Below are 16,271 nucleotides of genomic sequence, written 5' to 3'. Positions count from 1 at the left end.
TTATCAGGTTTTACAGTATACTATATTACTGTATATACATATATGACAGGCCTATTTTGAGAAACAACATGGTTGTTTGGGACCCCATTGACAATCAGTGCGTGGCCAAAAATGCTTGAAACATTTTTTTTTTCTCTCAGTATGCTCCGCAGCATAAAAGGAAAGTCATACAGGTTAGGAATGATATGAGGGTGAGTCAATGATGACTGAATTTTCCTTTTCAGGTAAAATATCCCTTTAAGATTTGTTAAACATGTCCCACAGAACTGTCCCAATGTTTGCTCATTTTGACAACAGCATACTGTGCTTGAATAAGCACTAAAATCAAGTAATTTTATGTATAGTGGAAAATGGAAAAGCCCCATTAATTGGTGACCCCCCAAAACTGGCAGCAGAAGCAAGCTGCGGTTGATTGAGGCCATTCTTTTAATCTGCAAGATATTACCGAACTTGCTGAACATGGGAAATAATAACAAATGTTGAGTCCCTCACACTGAGACACAGGGTACAGTATGTGCTTTGCTTGGAACCTCGTCTCACCACACCACCAGCTCCCTGAGGTTTCCAACTCCTGGATTTTTCCGTAGGACTCAGGGTTGTAATACTAAGCTATTGTTTATCTAGTATCAATAATTGGAAGGGGTGGAAAGAGAGAACGGAGAGTTGTCTTCAGGGACATGAAGTTAACTCGCTTCCAAAATCAGCACACACACACAAAAACACAACACCAGAGACTTAATTTATAAAACACATATGATCAGATGCAGTCATAAATTACATGGATCTAATCTTATGTAAACGAATTAAGAAATATGGATTTATAAAGGCTGACATGAAAACATACGCACAGAAAAGCAAATGCTACAAAAGTGCACACGGACTGGATAAGTATTAAATTAATAGTATACTTACAAAAAAATGTATTGATAAAATTTGTTTTTAAATTAAAAACCTTTTAAACAATTAATAAATGAATAATATATATATATATATATATATATATAAATTAATAAATGAAACCTATTCTAAGAAGAGTTAGAACTTGTGATTATGTATGTGTGTTTAAATGCCTGAAATTGAAAACATGCTGTAATAACATATCTGCACGAGTCCATAAGAAAGTAACTCTGAGAAAATAGGCAGCTAGAATATGTCAAAAACACATTTTTGGGCCGAGGAAGAGGGAGACATATTTACAAGCCTTAAAAGAATTGAACATAAATCAAATAGACAAGCAAAAACATTCAATATCATGAATGACAATAAAACATAAGTTTAATTCAGAATATAATTTTTTCATTAAACTACAAAAGAACCACAGTATGAAAACATATATAGTAAGTCTAAAGTCAACTTTAAACTTTCAAAAAACGACACTTTAAAGCTGTTAAATGTGCAATAGCTCTAAACTAATGAGCTTTTATATTTTTATTCTGTCAAATAAATACATGGATATTGCACAGACAATGATTGGTTTACTAATTATGTAAAAGTTTGACAATGTCACACAGCTCATATACTAGTGAGTGGAAATGTATCTGGATTTCTTTCTTCTGCAAAATAATTCCACATTTTAATCCCCTAATGGAAGAATTAATGAAAATAACTGATTCATAACTCTCATAAAATGTACAAGGTTGGTGACAAAGGGAGCAGTTTACACCTAGAGAGACTACGCTTTCAGAAAAATATGGAACTTTTGGAAAGCCACCCAAAGGCATAAAACCCCAAAAGTTTAACATGGAAATAAAATTAAGAGTTAGAGGTCACGGGGTCACGGATTGCTTCCTTTTCCATTCGCCTCTGTGGTTGAAAACACCTCTCTGGTTTTCTCATTCAAAACAGCCCTTTCACATTTGTCATTTTAAGTGCTGTTTTTGCAATGGATATCAAAATGATTAATATGCTTAAATGAAACAATTACAGAGAGGCATTTTGAAATAAGTTGAAACAGTAACTCTTAATAATAAAAGTCTTAATAATATTCACAATTGTTTTAGAACTCAAACCCCTAACCCTAACCCTAACCTGCATTCACATCCACAAAGCGACTATGTTTTGGTTATTCATGCCTCTATAATGCTAGATCAGTGGGTTTAATTAATTAATTCAAAGAAAACAAAGACTGCGCTCCGGGAGACTCAAGTAGCTGCTCTTGAAAATAAAGAACCCTCAACAAAGGGTCTCATCCAGCTATTAATGCCCCAATTTTCCTGCTCTGTATAAGGATGGGAATCATATAAATAAGGGGCATAGAAACAGAAGAGAGAGAGAGAGAGAGAGAGAGAGAGAGAGAGAGAGAGAGAGAACACAAGGTGAATGGAGTATTTTGCCCCAAGGTTGAATCTTCAGCCAAGAGCCCTAAAGACAGAGAACAGTCCCTTTCTGTGTGTGCGAGGCAACGACGGTCCAAAACAAACAAGGGCTCTCTTTCAAGTGTAGTATTGGAACGCTGAGCACCTCGCTCCCATCACCGCACCCCCACCGCTTCACCCTGCTCTCATTAGCACAAAGGTCTTGAGCAATGTCACCCAAACATTAGTACAGAGGAGTTAATGGTGCGTATCTGAACACAGCCTATAGCTCAAATGAGTTGAGGCCCAAAGCCTCCTAAGCCAGAGGTCTTCAATGCCCTTGATATAAAGATGAGTTCATAAGCTACTTTATACTTGAGTAAACGTTGGTCATTCTACAAAACATAAACCTTTTTTTCCAGTTAATGAATTGCACTGTGCTATCTTATGATAATTGAATTCATATTAAGGAACATAATTATGGCTTTAGAAAGGTAATGGTGGTTTACAGTTTAACATTATATGGTTCATACATCAATGATGGTGAAAAGGTTTACTGTATATTAAAATATCACAAACAACAAAGTATGAGAAAGAAAACAGACTTCAAGGATGATGATTTCATTATCATTACATTTTTTCTGTGTTTTCCTTAAAGCTATACACTACCAAAGCGTGGGGTCAGACTTCTTTAATTTTTTAATTTTATTTTATATTTCCACAGAAACAAGCAAATAATAAGTAAAACTGTTTTCAACATTGATAATAGAAAATGTTTTCTGAGCAGCAAATAGGCATATGAGAATGGTTTCTGAAGGATCATGTGACTGAAGATTGGAGTAATGGCTCCTGAAAATTTAGCTGTCATCACAGTAATAAATTAAATTGTAAAATATATTAAAATGGAAACCAGTCATTTTAAATTATTGCAATATTTCACAATTTAACCATGTCTACCGTATTTTAATGCAGCCTTGGTGAGCATAGATTTCTTTTATTGAAAAAATTCAATAAAAAAAAAGCCTTATAGAACCCCCAAACTTTTGAACGGTAGTGTAGTTGACTTGAAAATGAAAATTATTTCATTTAATCACCCTTTAAACAACAGATCCAACAGAAGCTATGAGAAAGCCAATTTATAATTACTGATTTTTGTGGTTTTGTATGGGATGTGTTTTTGGATTTCTGTGTTTGTTCCAGGTTTGTGAATCTGTATCGCTTTCCCATGGACTTCACCTACAAAAAGGAAATGATCTCACACTGATCTTTGGCCTGGCTGGAAATCAGAAAAACAGGCAAAGCTTAAGCTGACATATTCAAGCTGCATCATTGAAGAACAAAAGGACAGCAGAGGACAATTGAAAAACCCCATGTTGCACTGTACCGCGTTTACCCACAACTACTGAAAACTAAACATCTGATGCCTAAAGCTAAATTAAAGACAAGCTACCAAACTTCTGCAATCAGTTTTTTTTTTATTATTAAAATGTTTTCCACAAAAATCATTTTTATGTAACTGACGTGGTCCCATAATGTGGTGAAATGTGGTGTGGTCTGTCTGACACTTGCACCCCTCTACTGTGATAATGGTTTGCGGTCATCATAGGAAAAAAAAAAAAAAAAAAAATGTCTAGAAAGACTCACAGAAATAAGTCATCCACTCAGCAGGAAAATGACTTGTACCATGCTGGTTCTCATTGCACACATGTTGCTCATATTTCACAGGATCTTCTGTTCTGAGCGTGAGCATGACAGAATGGCACTCTGTTTAACAGAAAAGTGCTTCACTGATGACTGATGGCACGGATTTTTAGACATTTAGATGATCTAATCTTAACAAAAAATGATGCCTCACGAAAGACCTCATGAAATCAAAATGTCCCAACTAAACCTCCCACAGTTTCAATAGGAAATAAAGATTGTCAAATATTCAAGGTCTAAAACAATCAGCACGTTTCCCTGAACTCTTCTAAATATCCAGAGGTGCTGATAGTTGACGTCCACACTCTAGCCTATAGAGGGTCACTGATTAAAACTCACCTCCCCCTTCAGTTAACACAAGCAAACAAGGCAATATCTTAAGCGTGACGTTAAGCATAACGTTGCCTGCAGTGCTGCCACATCACTTTTGCTCTGTTCCCGGCAACAGTGAGCATTAAAACTAGCAGACCTGAACCCAAACAGGCATTAACAGAGCACACCTTGTTTTCAGCTATGACTTAAGGAGAAAAGCTCATACATCAACACAAGACATCAACACAAGTCATGATTTACTTCGGACATCAAGACCTCACAACTTTAATAGACACTTCAAATTTAAGGACCATGTAGCATAAATGTTCATATATTTTCCAAACCTGTATGAGCTCCTTTTTTCTGTGGATCACAAAAGATTACTTGCAATGGGAATTTGTGAAGTGGCTTTAAGAAAAGAGCTAGAGCAGTAAAAATTCCCATTTCCACCATCAGGGCAATAATTAAGAATTTCCAATCAACACAAAATGTTACAAAACTGCCTGGAAGACATGTGTCTATATCGTCCTAATGCACAGTGAGGAGGAGGGTTTGAGTGGCTAAAGACTCTCCAAGGACCACAGCTGGAGAATTGCAGAGAATAGTTGAGTCTTAGGGTCAGAAAACCTTTAAAAACAAATTGTCAAACAGCACCTACATCACCACATGTTGTTTGGGAGGGTTTCAAGAAGAATTCTCCTAGCTCATCCAAAAACAAACTCTAGCATATTCAGTTATCAGACACGACTGGAACTTCAAATGGGACTGGCTTCTATGGTCAGATGAAACTAAAAAATGAGCTTTTTAGCAGCAAACACTCAAGATGGGTTTGGTGAACACATGGATAAAAAGTACCCCATGTGTACAATGAAATATATTGCTGTATTTTTGATATTGTGGGCCTATATTTCTGCTGGAGGTCCTGGACATCTTGTTTAGACACATGGCATCATGGATTCTATCAAATACCAACAGATAAAAAAAAAATCAATAAGTGACTGATTCTGTTAGAAATCTTATAATGGGCCATGTTTGGATCTTCCAACCGGACAATAATCCAAACACAAACCTCAAAAACAACACAACAATGGGTCACTGAGCACAAAACCAAACTTCTGCTGGCCATTCCAGTCCTCTGACCTGAACCCTGTAGAAAATGAGTGAACTGAAGAGAAGAAGCACCGACATGGAGCTGGGAATCTGAAGGATCTGGAGTGATTCTGGATGAAGGAATGGTCTCTGATCTCGTCAGTTGTTCTCTAACCTCATCAGACATAAACATATACACACACACACAGACACATATATACACACATACACATATATATACACATACATACATATACATATACATATACCTATCTATCTATCTATCTATCTATCTATCTATCTATCTATCTATCTATCTATCTATCTATCTATCTATCTATCTATTGTGTGTGTGTGTGTGTGTGTGTGTGTGTGTGTGTGAGTGTGTGTGTTCCACAGAGTAAATTTTTGAAAAAGGCCATCCAAAATGTAGAAGAATGCGTTTTGATTTGGAGAAATGTAGCATTAAATCACTTGCTCACCAATGGACCCTCTGCAGTGAATGGGTGCCGTCAGAATGAAAGTCTAAACAGCTGATAAAAACATACCAATAATTCACAAATAATCCACACAACACCAGTACATCAATTAATGTCTTGTGAAGTAAAAAGCTGTGTGCTTGTAGTATACAAATCCATCATTAAGGCATTTTACCTTTAAGCTGTCACCATGAAAAGTCCATAATCCATAATAACCTTGTTGTCCTCTCATATCAAAGTCCACCAAATTATTCAACTGTTTCGGTCGGCAATTGCTTGTTAATGGTTTGAAGTTATAAACATCTTAATTATGGATTTGTTTTTATTTATTTATTTTTTACAAACACTGCTTTTTGATTCACAGGATTAATTAATTAATGGAGTGGAGTTGTGGATTATTGGGATGCTTTTATCAGCTATTTGAACTCTCACTCTGACGGCACCCATTCACTGCAGAGGATCCATTCGTAAGCAAGTGATGTAAATCTACACTTCTTTTCTGATGAACAAACTAACTCATCTACATCTTGGATGCCCTGAGAGTGAACACTACATTTTTAGCAAATTTTCATTTTTGGGTGAATTATTCCTTTAAGATTTCTACACTTCAAATCAGGCTTTTAATTCACTATTAAAATTTATATTCAGAAAATACTATAAATCAGATGTGCTCTTAATCAGGCAAAATCCAGAACCACTTAAATAGTTCTCAATTTCACATTCTCTGGTTTTGTCAGGTTTGCAGCAAATTTTTGTTAATGGATCAAGCACATTCAAAGCGCATGGTTTCAATTTAAAAATTTTCCACAGAGGGTCAAAAGGAAACTATTCAATCACGAAAAACGAAAATATCTTCAGATATACTTTCATAGTTGATGCTTGCACTACTCCTATAAAATAAATCTGATCTGGTTGTTATTGGCATCTGAAATGTATTTTTACAGGAAAGGGAAACTATCTAAAGTGCTCTGGCAGTGTTTCAACGGCTTGAAATGAATGAGGTTTATCTCGCACCTTCGATCTTCCTAAACAGTGAAACAAGATGATTTTTAACCACAAGCACAATGTTTATGTTGAGCGACAGCCCTGAGTGACAATTCCTAGCAAATGGAATTTTTCCATACGTTCAGCTAGTTCATTGTAAAATGATGTCTTTGAGAGAATGCCTGAGGAAATATCCTTAGTCGGATAATTACTGGAAACATCTGCCTTCGCCTTTGAATCTCTGTTTATCCTGCATTATCTCAGGAGTGGTTTTGCCCTCTCATATTTGAGCTCAATGGGCTCAGCGTGTCTCACTGGGGACTTTAATGTAAGGCATCTGTTAAAAGCTTCACTATACTCTCCTTCCATAGATTCCTTCCTTGTGATGTATAGAGGACTGTCTTGTAAAAACAATCCATATGGAAGCTGCAAGTCATGATTTTTACATGAAGTACATATAAAAGACCATGAATGTTAAAGTTTTAAAGTTGATGAGACAAGAGCGTGCCATTTATGTATAAAACTGACAGCTGCAAAGTGAAGACGTATCTCTATACGCCACAAAATCGGCATGGGAGTGAGAGATAATCAGCATTTAATGCACATTCCAGCACAGGATCCTTAATGTAGATATAACTGATGAGTCCTCAAATGGATGTCAAATGTCTGATGAATCGAAATGGAAAGTTCTGATCCTCAGGGACTTCTTTGACTTCTGAATGAAATCGAGAGTCTGCTATTCCTCTCAACTGCAAATTTATGAGACATAAGGAAGCCTGAGACGTGATGACAATTTCACAATAATGTTCACTTGGACAACTTTCTGACTCCCCTTAGGCAATCACAAAGACATTATGAGGTAGACAATTTTACGTCCGTAAAGGACTACCAAACTATGGAAAGTGGATGTAAGATAGATTAAAATTCATATCACTCATGTTATTTTTTTTTTTTCACCAAGTGCCTGAGCAATTTTTGTGGAGTGGAGTCTGTGGGGTAGCCCGCTAAAATAACTGTAAATCGCACCAGCCACATGTGGCTCGAGGAAAAATACATGTTAGGCACAGCAGGAAAATAAAACTTAGGAAATAAGGAAAACTCCAGCATACTTTGGGAAGGAAATTAATGATGGTGAAAGAGAGACTTTGTATGGGGAACCAGAACATGCAAAACCATTTAAGCTTAACACTTCAGATGCATTTTTAGAGATTGTAGAAGAATTTAAGATCAGCAATTTGTCTCCAATTACCATTGGAGAGTCAACACTAATTTATGACCTTTATGGACAACCTAAAAAAAAAAAAACATCAGTCATCCAACTAGTCCAAAAAGGAAAGTGCCACTCAATGACTGCAGCACAAACACAAACACACACACCATTATCACGGCACACTAGCAAGCACACAAACCAGCCAGCTTTTCTATACACTCAATGTCAGACAGCCAGGTGTGGAATCAATAGCCTGATCTCATTTTTCAAGCAAAGCATATGTGCTCCTGCCCCTTATGAGACTATGGAAAATGACTTGGGGTAGGGCTACTGTTACATGCGTGAACGTGTCAGTGTCAAGGAAGGTCTGTGTTCAAATATTACTTACAGGTGAGGCAGACAGTTCTGAGTCAGCTCAGAATGAAGCCAGGACCAATAAAAGCAGCAGCCATGGAGACATTTAGCTGCATGTACAGAAATACCAGTCAAAATGTATTCAAAATAAACTGCTAAAATCTAATTTTCACTGCATGGTCGGTTACACGTAATTGGAAACTTAGGGCGAATGAGAGCACGAAGTTTGCGCTGAGAGGCAAATTTGTGCAATTTCCCTCCACTTATAATTAGGGCTGTCAATCACATCAATCAATATTTAACTGTACATAATCTCAATTTTGTGCCATTAATGCATTCCTGTTTATGAAAAGAAAACTTAATAGCACTTTATGTAATTATTAGCTTTAGCATTTTGACAAATTTCTGCATCAGCTCTGTTTACTCATCTCTCTTGAAAAAAAACCCCAACAGATTCCTTATTTCTTAAGGTGCTAACATAAATCTTGGAAATGGAAGTTATTTTTGTTTTGTTTTTTAAATAAAAATAAAATAAAACGATAAAAAAAAAAAAAAAAAAATGTAATTGTATCATAAAAAATTGCAAATGACTTGTTTGTTAGGGACTGATTTATAAATAAAAATAAATTCCCTTTATCATGTTTTTGTGTGCATGACACATAGCTCCAACCAGTTTTTTGAAATCACAAAGACCAGAATAAATTACATTATCAAATGGAATAATGTGGGCGAAACATGACATAAAAAAAAAAAAAATACATAAAATTTAAAAAATAAATAAAATAAAAATGAATACATTTACTTTGACAATCCAACTTCACATATATTACAATATGAAATAAATCAAGAATTATTTAAATTGCTCATTGATTTATTGTTATTATAGAATTTAAAATGTAATTTTTTTCTTTTGTATTCAATTTGTTATTTGGTATGTTATTTACTGTTTAAAACCAATATACATTCATTAAAAAATTAACTTTTTGTTGATTATAGAATGTCTCTGTGCTAGGCTAATCAACACAAAGGGCCAATATGATCATCTTTTACACAATTTCACAAAAAGTTCAATTTCATGGTCAACTTCTTGCTGTTTCTGACAACAACCCTTTTTTTCATGGTGGTGATGTCAGTTATTCCAGAGTGGAAAAGATGAATAATCTGAGGCCTTGGGGTGAAAGGGTCACCTGAGGTCAACACAAGCACATCCATCATCAATGGAGACAGGAGAACACTTCAGCCTTGTTCTGGCTAATGTTTACCCAGCAGAATCTGTGTGGTGACCCTGCTTAAGAGCCTGACCTGGTTTTGTATGTTCCTCGCCTCTTTCACTCGTATAATGTGTGCAGAATGGCGCAAATTAAAAGTCAATGCCTTTATGGAAGAAGTTCACCCTGAAGAAATGCACAGTTCCTGTCAACCTCCGCTTGACAAGACTTCAATGGCACGAATGCACTTTTTATAGCCTAAATACATGAAAGTTACTCCTACATACACATCCCCCATGATTCTTGATCCTTGCAGCTGGGATGATGTCACAGATAATTTTCTTGGTTTGGTCCACCTCCGCTATAATTAGACTTTCACTCTGCAAGCCCTTTCTATCTTCACAGACACGCACAAACCAAGAAAAGATCTGTGTCAAACAATGAATTATTAAGCCCTTTCACACATACAGACTTTTCCGGAAAAAAGACAGAATGTTGTTGCCTGTGTGAACTGCGCATTTTTGAATTTACCGGTAAAGTCGTTCCGGTAATTTTACAGCAATTTACTGGTATTACTGTGTGAAACGGGCTAATGTAATTGATGCCCCGCAATAATTTGCAACCACCCAAAAAAAACTAAGCTTTTTGACAAAAATGAACTGTTGCTCTGAGGAACTTATCCATGACCTCAGATTCTCGCTTTTTCCATGTCTGGAAAACTTGAGCACATTTGCCTTCATGCATGATCACAGCAGATCAAAGATCCTTTTCTACTCTGAGGTCAATTCAGGATTTAAATGTTGTTGCATATTTCACATCTGACTTGTTTTTCCATAAACTTTTGAACTCTTACTGACAACCTTTAACAGTCAAAATAATTATATAATATGTTCTGCAGAATACTAAATTAAATTTAGGCTACATTTACACTAGTGCGTTTTCATTTTAAACTGCATTAACTTTTACTACGGTTACACCTGTCGTTTACACTACTCCGGCGTTTTCAAGCCTCGAAAACGGAGACTTTTGAAAATGCTGCAGACCCTGTTTTAGTTTGAAAACTCTGGGGTTGCGTTTCAGTGCTTTTGAAAACGATAGCGTGACTGACCACATTCTCTCTGCGTATCCTTGACGACCGTGTAAACAATAACATCATGCTCATTGTTGTACCCATAGATGTGCATAAGCAGATTCCCCATTTGACCACTGCAGCACACGTCCTCCATCTAATAATAGGGTATCTACCTATATACATATCTATGGTTGTACCTGCATGAATGGTCGTTTCTGAAATGGTAGTGTAGACGAGGTTTGTTTTCGCTTTAAAACGCCGTTTTAGGGGTTCAACAGTAATTTTACGAAGCTACGAGAATACTTTTTGTGCTCAAAAGAGGCGTAGAGGAGACAAACTGTTGAATAAAGTAGTTTTTTTTGTCTTCTTTGCATACAAAATATTCTCGTAGCTTCGTAAAATTACGGTTGAACCCCTAATGTCATATGGATTATTTTACCAATCTCCTTGCTACGTTTCTGGACCTTGGTCTTGTAAGGACCCTTGCAAAAGTTCAAAAGTCCAAAAGTTTGTGATCACAATTTCAGGAATTTGAATTTTATTTAAAATATTAGAGAAAAGAAAAAATGCGGTTACACCTCAAGTCCATATCAAGTTCACATATGGGATTTTTATTTCCGTGCCCCTGGGACCGTACTCCCAGGGGCACGGAAATAAAAATCCCATATGTGACCCTGGACCACAAAACCAGTCTTAAGTTTTCCTTTTATGGCAAAAATCATTAGGACATTAAATAAAGATCATGTTCCATGAAGATATTTTGTAAATTTCTTACTGTAAATGTATCAACATTTAATTTTTGATTAGTAATGCATTGCTAATAACTTAATTTGGACAACTTTAAAGGCGATTTTCTCAATATTTAGATTTTTTTGCACCCTCAGATTCCAGTTTTTCAAATAGTTGTATCTCTGCCAAATATTGTCCTATCCTAACAAACCATACAGCAATGGAAAGCTTATTTATTCATTAAAATAGACCCTTATGACTGGTTTTGTGGTTCAGGGTCACAAATGTGGGACCGTACCGCTCAAAAGGTTAATAGTGAGAATTGGTGCCTATATTAAAGTGTTACTGAAAATGCTAATATAAAATGAAAAAGAAATTCATTTCAAAGTACTTTGTTACGTCTGATCAACTGTTAGCAAAACAGTGACCACGTGAACGTCTTTGCGTAAAAGGTCAGATTTCCTTACTTCCACTGAAGCACACAAAATGCTCTTTGGAACACTCATATCATGCTGGATAACACGGATTATCACACAGGCTTTTAACTTCTGAAGAAATACAAAACCTGGCATTAGCAGATAGATGACATCACACTCCTTGTGTTTGTGCACGCTGAACAAAGTCCACCGCATCAGGTATAACAGGAGGCCATATCAGCACCAAATCCTCAAGATAAACTAATATCATTCCTGCTTCCTTTGAACTGCTTTTCTACCCTCTGATTATCTTAAGTTAACACTCTCTGTGCTTCCCAGTCACAAAAGAGAAAAGACATATCCCTAATGGTTCTCTTTGTGCTATTAAATGGCTCAAAGCCCAGGTGTATACAACAGCATTACCAAAAACATTGAATGGACAAAAAAGGACAAAACAAAAGGCAGATGGAAAGTACAGGGATGAAAAGAGAGGGAAATGAAAGAAAGTGCTAGTTTTGATGGGGATGCAATGAACTGACCTATGTCAGATGCCAGACAGCTTGATACCCATGTTTATTTGCATTTACGCTTGCAAGCAGAGCAAGAACTTCCATGTTGCACATTCATGTCAAACATTTTTGTGTGACAGTCACGGTCCTCTCCACAGCGATGACTTCAGGAGCTATTTTTGTCTGTCTCTCTCTTTTCTCATCAATTATTTTGGAGCTTTTCTGCTTTGGTCTGATTTGCAGTTAGAGCGCCTCATCCACTTAAATGATGTAAACAAGTTCTGAGCATGTCTGGCAACCCAAGCTATTTTCATATACACTTCATCAACATTTTATTTTATGCATCTCAAGGTTGTTAGGAAAAAACCCATTTACCAAAATTGTCAAGCATGCTTTTTATTCCATATATTTCCTGCTTTGCTTCTCATAAATATTTAGCAAGAGGCTCTTTTCATTTGAAAGTTATGTTTATGTAATTATTTAGATTAGCTAAAATGATGAAAGACACAATAAAACGACCAAGAAAAGCTTTTAATTTTTGTTTTGCCACATTTAAAGTGAGTGTGCAAGTGTTTTGATAATTAACCATTTGTGGATCAACGTTATTTTAGTATTGCGATAATATTATAGGTTTATTCATGTTTTGAATTAGTTTTTATATTGCATGTTCTGTTTTTATTTGAATTGTATTATTTGAAATTAAATCAAAATACAATATAAAATTTTATTTCAGTTTTATTTATCTTAACTTGATGTACTAAAAGTTCTAAAACTAAAGTTGAAATAAAAATTAAGCTATATAGATATTAAGTAATAAAAAAAAAATATTGGCAATTTATTTAGGGCCAAATTATCTGACAAAGTTATTTATCAAATTACAAAATGTATACTTAATGAAACACACTTGCAGCTTGAGCTGAGAAAGAGCAACCTCTACAAACAATCAATTAGTTAACAGAGAAGGTTATGAGCTAATGCACGGAAATATTGCCTCTAACAATGTATCAATTAAACACATCTGTTAGGGAAATGATGCCATTTGCATCATGGGATAATTCTCGGTGGGTGAATGTGAATTTGAGACCGATTACAACCCCATATATTGCTTTCACCTGTCTGTCACATCATTATTTCTCCACTGGAACCACTGCGTTCAGCAACAGATGCTAGTCTGATGTTTTCTTTCTGAAGTGAGATGCAATCTGGGAGCTATTTGAGATCACTTTGTCTTTTCCTTTCCTCACCTGAAGGGAAATCGTTAACAATTTTGCAGCTTTATTGCATGTGTTCTTCAACAGAAATCTAGTGAGAATTTCTCACTTGATTTTCCTCTCAAATTTTGTCTTTGAAAAGCATTGATTAGTCACATAGAAAGAATATTTCCTTGAATTGCTGCACGTGTTGGATTATCAATGAAAAGAGAAGCAACCCACAGTTACACACTGGTTTTGGATGAATTCCATGGACACAGTCCTCGGCAAAGAATATGTCTATGACACAGATTAAAGAGCTCGAAACAAACCACAGTGCTGACTGGCATTGTGAATAAGATAAAACGAACGCAAAAAACCCCAACACATGGCACAGTTTTTCCCACCACTAGCATGTGGAAAACTGATGTTCACATCTAATAACACTTCTGATCAAAGATCACTTTCAAGAGGTTACCTTATGAAGTCTTTTGGTCTTACACCACTTCATGTCTCTGATATAAATAAATGCTGCCATAGTAACTGTGGATTTCTGAACATCTAACTGAAACGTTTAGCAGCTGCTCGTTATTCATTATCTCAGATATCACGTTTGGTGCACTAAGAGGTAAACTGAAAGAATGAATGATAGAATCAATGATAGAATCAATGATTGATTGATAGATAGACAGACAGACAGACTGAATGAACGATTGACAGAAAAAAATGATACAAGCGAGTAAACGAGTGAGAGACAGATAGATAGATATATAGAACGATAGATAGACTGATAAAATGATAGAACGACAGACAGACAGATAGAATAATGTTTAGATACAAAATATAAAATATGGATACAATGTTTAAATTCTCCCTTTTCAATCAGAACTTTACTGCTTCTTCATGGCAAATCACATCAGGAAAAAGTAAGAGTTTTTTTCCCCCAAGACGTTTGGGATATCAGGCATAGCGTTTGATACTCTGAGCTATGTTCCAGAGGAACGTTTCTGCCAAGCAAAGCAAAACTCTGTACCTAGCACCAACAAAACTGCTTCAGAGAGTACTGATAAAATCCAAGGAATAATTTATGGATGACTTTACCCTTTTGTCAGCATTTTCCAATGCCTTTCTTTTTCATAAGCTTAAAATGAAGTATTAACTGGTTAAAATGCCGTTAAGCCACTGAAAATACATTATTTCCACGTGTCATTTTTCAGCGTCTTAGCTACACTACATACCAGATATCTGGACTATGCTTTCAGCATATCTACATTACAGTAGGATAATTTACATAACTGCTTTTTATTCTAAAAAAAATTAAAGAAATAATGAGTGGTGGATTGTTCAAGGACATTTGTGACCCTGGACCATAAAACCAGTCTCAAGTCGCTGGGGTATATTTATAGCAATAGCCAAAATACATTGTATGGGTCAAAATTATTGTTTCTTTTATGCCAAAAATCATAAGGATATTAAGTAAAGATCATGTTCCATGAAGATATTTTGTAAATTTCCTACTGTAAATATATCAAAACTTAATTTTTTGATTAGTAATATGCATAGCTAAGAACTTCATTTGGACAACTTTAAAGGCGATTTTCTCAATATTTTGATTTTTTTTGCACCCTCAGATTCCAGATTTTCAAATAGTTGTATCTCTGCCAAATATTGTCCGATCCTAACAAACCATACATCAATGGAAAGCTTATTTATTAGCTTTCAGATGATGTATAAAATAAATTTAAAAAATCTCAAATCTCAAAAAAAATTTTTAAAAAAAATTGACCCTTATGACTGGTTTTGTGGTCCAGGGTCACATTTGACTTTTAGGTCAGAATTCCGAGATTTTTTTTCAAGTTGCTAACACTTTTTGTACTTCCCCAGCTAATGGGATAATGGGATACACAGTCAGTCAGTGTGGATTACAACTTCCCAAAGATCTCAGCTGTTCTTACTGATGAAGTAAAACCAGGTGAGCTTTGACCTTATAAGAATCACAGTTTCTGTTCAACATCTGCTCTGGGAACACCTTGTGAGTCATACAAAGTGTGAACGTTCCATAGAGAAACATCCCACATCAGGCAGCTTGTAAATACCCCAACTGATTCCCTGTTTTGGGAAAAAATAAAAAATAAATTTACAGGACCACCACAGCATTATAGTCCACAGACCAGTGTGGAGAAATGCTTATAAATGCAGGGAAATGCTAAATTAATAATCTTGGGTTTAGAATTTTTTTTTTTTACATTTTTAACAGTTTTTTAAATCATGTTCTTAATTTAATTTAAAATATACATTTTTAAGGTTTTAAAAATCTATTTCAGGTAACAGGTCCACCAGGTCAAACCACAGTAAACAAAGTCAAAATATGTTCACAAGACACTGGCCCCTGAAAACGAAACAGGATGTTACCAATAAAACAAAACAAATCCAGACCTACTCCACAACAACTATGAAACTGTGGTACTGCAACGAAATAAACAAGCTGTTGTCAGTATAAATAACTGCATCACCAAACTCCTGCATATAAAAAGTAGCTTTGTGATTTATTTCCAGCAATAACAGAGATGCACAGGTCAATCACTGTTATTATTACTTTTTATAAACAACGTAAAACCAAGAAAGACGTCCATTATCTCATTTAAAAGCCCAAAAAAGACAGAATTACCATGCTCCCTTTCTCTTTTCCTCTCATTTTTATCTTTCTACCTCCAGGTTCCTAAC

General features: G+C 35.5%; 1 protein-coding gene across 2 annotated transcripts in view; it reads right to left on the bottom strand.

Annotated features, from left to right (window-relative positions):
* Positions 1-16,271, bottom strand: part of LOC306849155 (ras-specific guanine nucleotide-releasing factor RalGPS1-like) — a 103,316-nt gene that overhangs the window by 35,329 nt on the left and 51,716 nt on the right. The gene's annotated exons all lie outside the window — the stretch shown is intronic.

The sequence above is a fragment of the Barbus barbus genome (genome assembly GCF_936440315.1).
Source record: "Barbus barbus genome assembly, chromosome: 29".
NCBI classification, from domain to species: domain Eukaryota; kingdom Metazoa; phylum Chordata; class Actinopteri; order Cypriniformes; family Cyprinidae; genus Barbus; species Barbus barbus.
The sequence above is the reverse complement of the archived record's forward strand: the minus strand, read 5'-3'. Positions and strand labels throughout refer to the sequence as shown.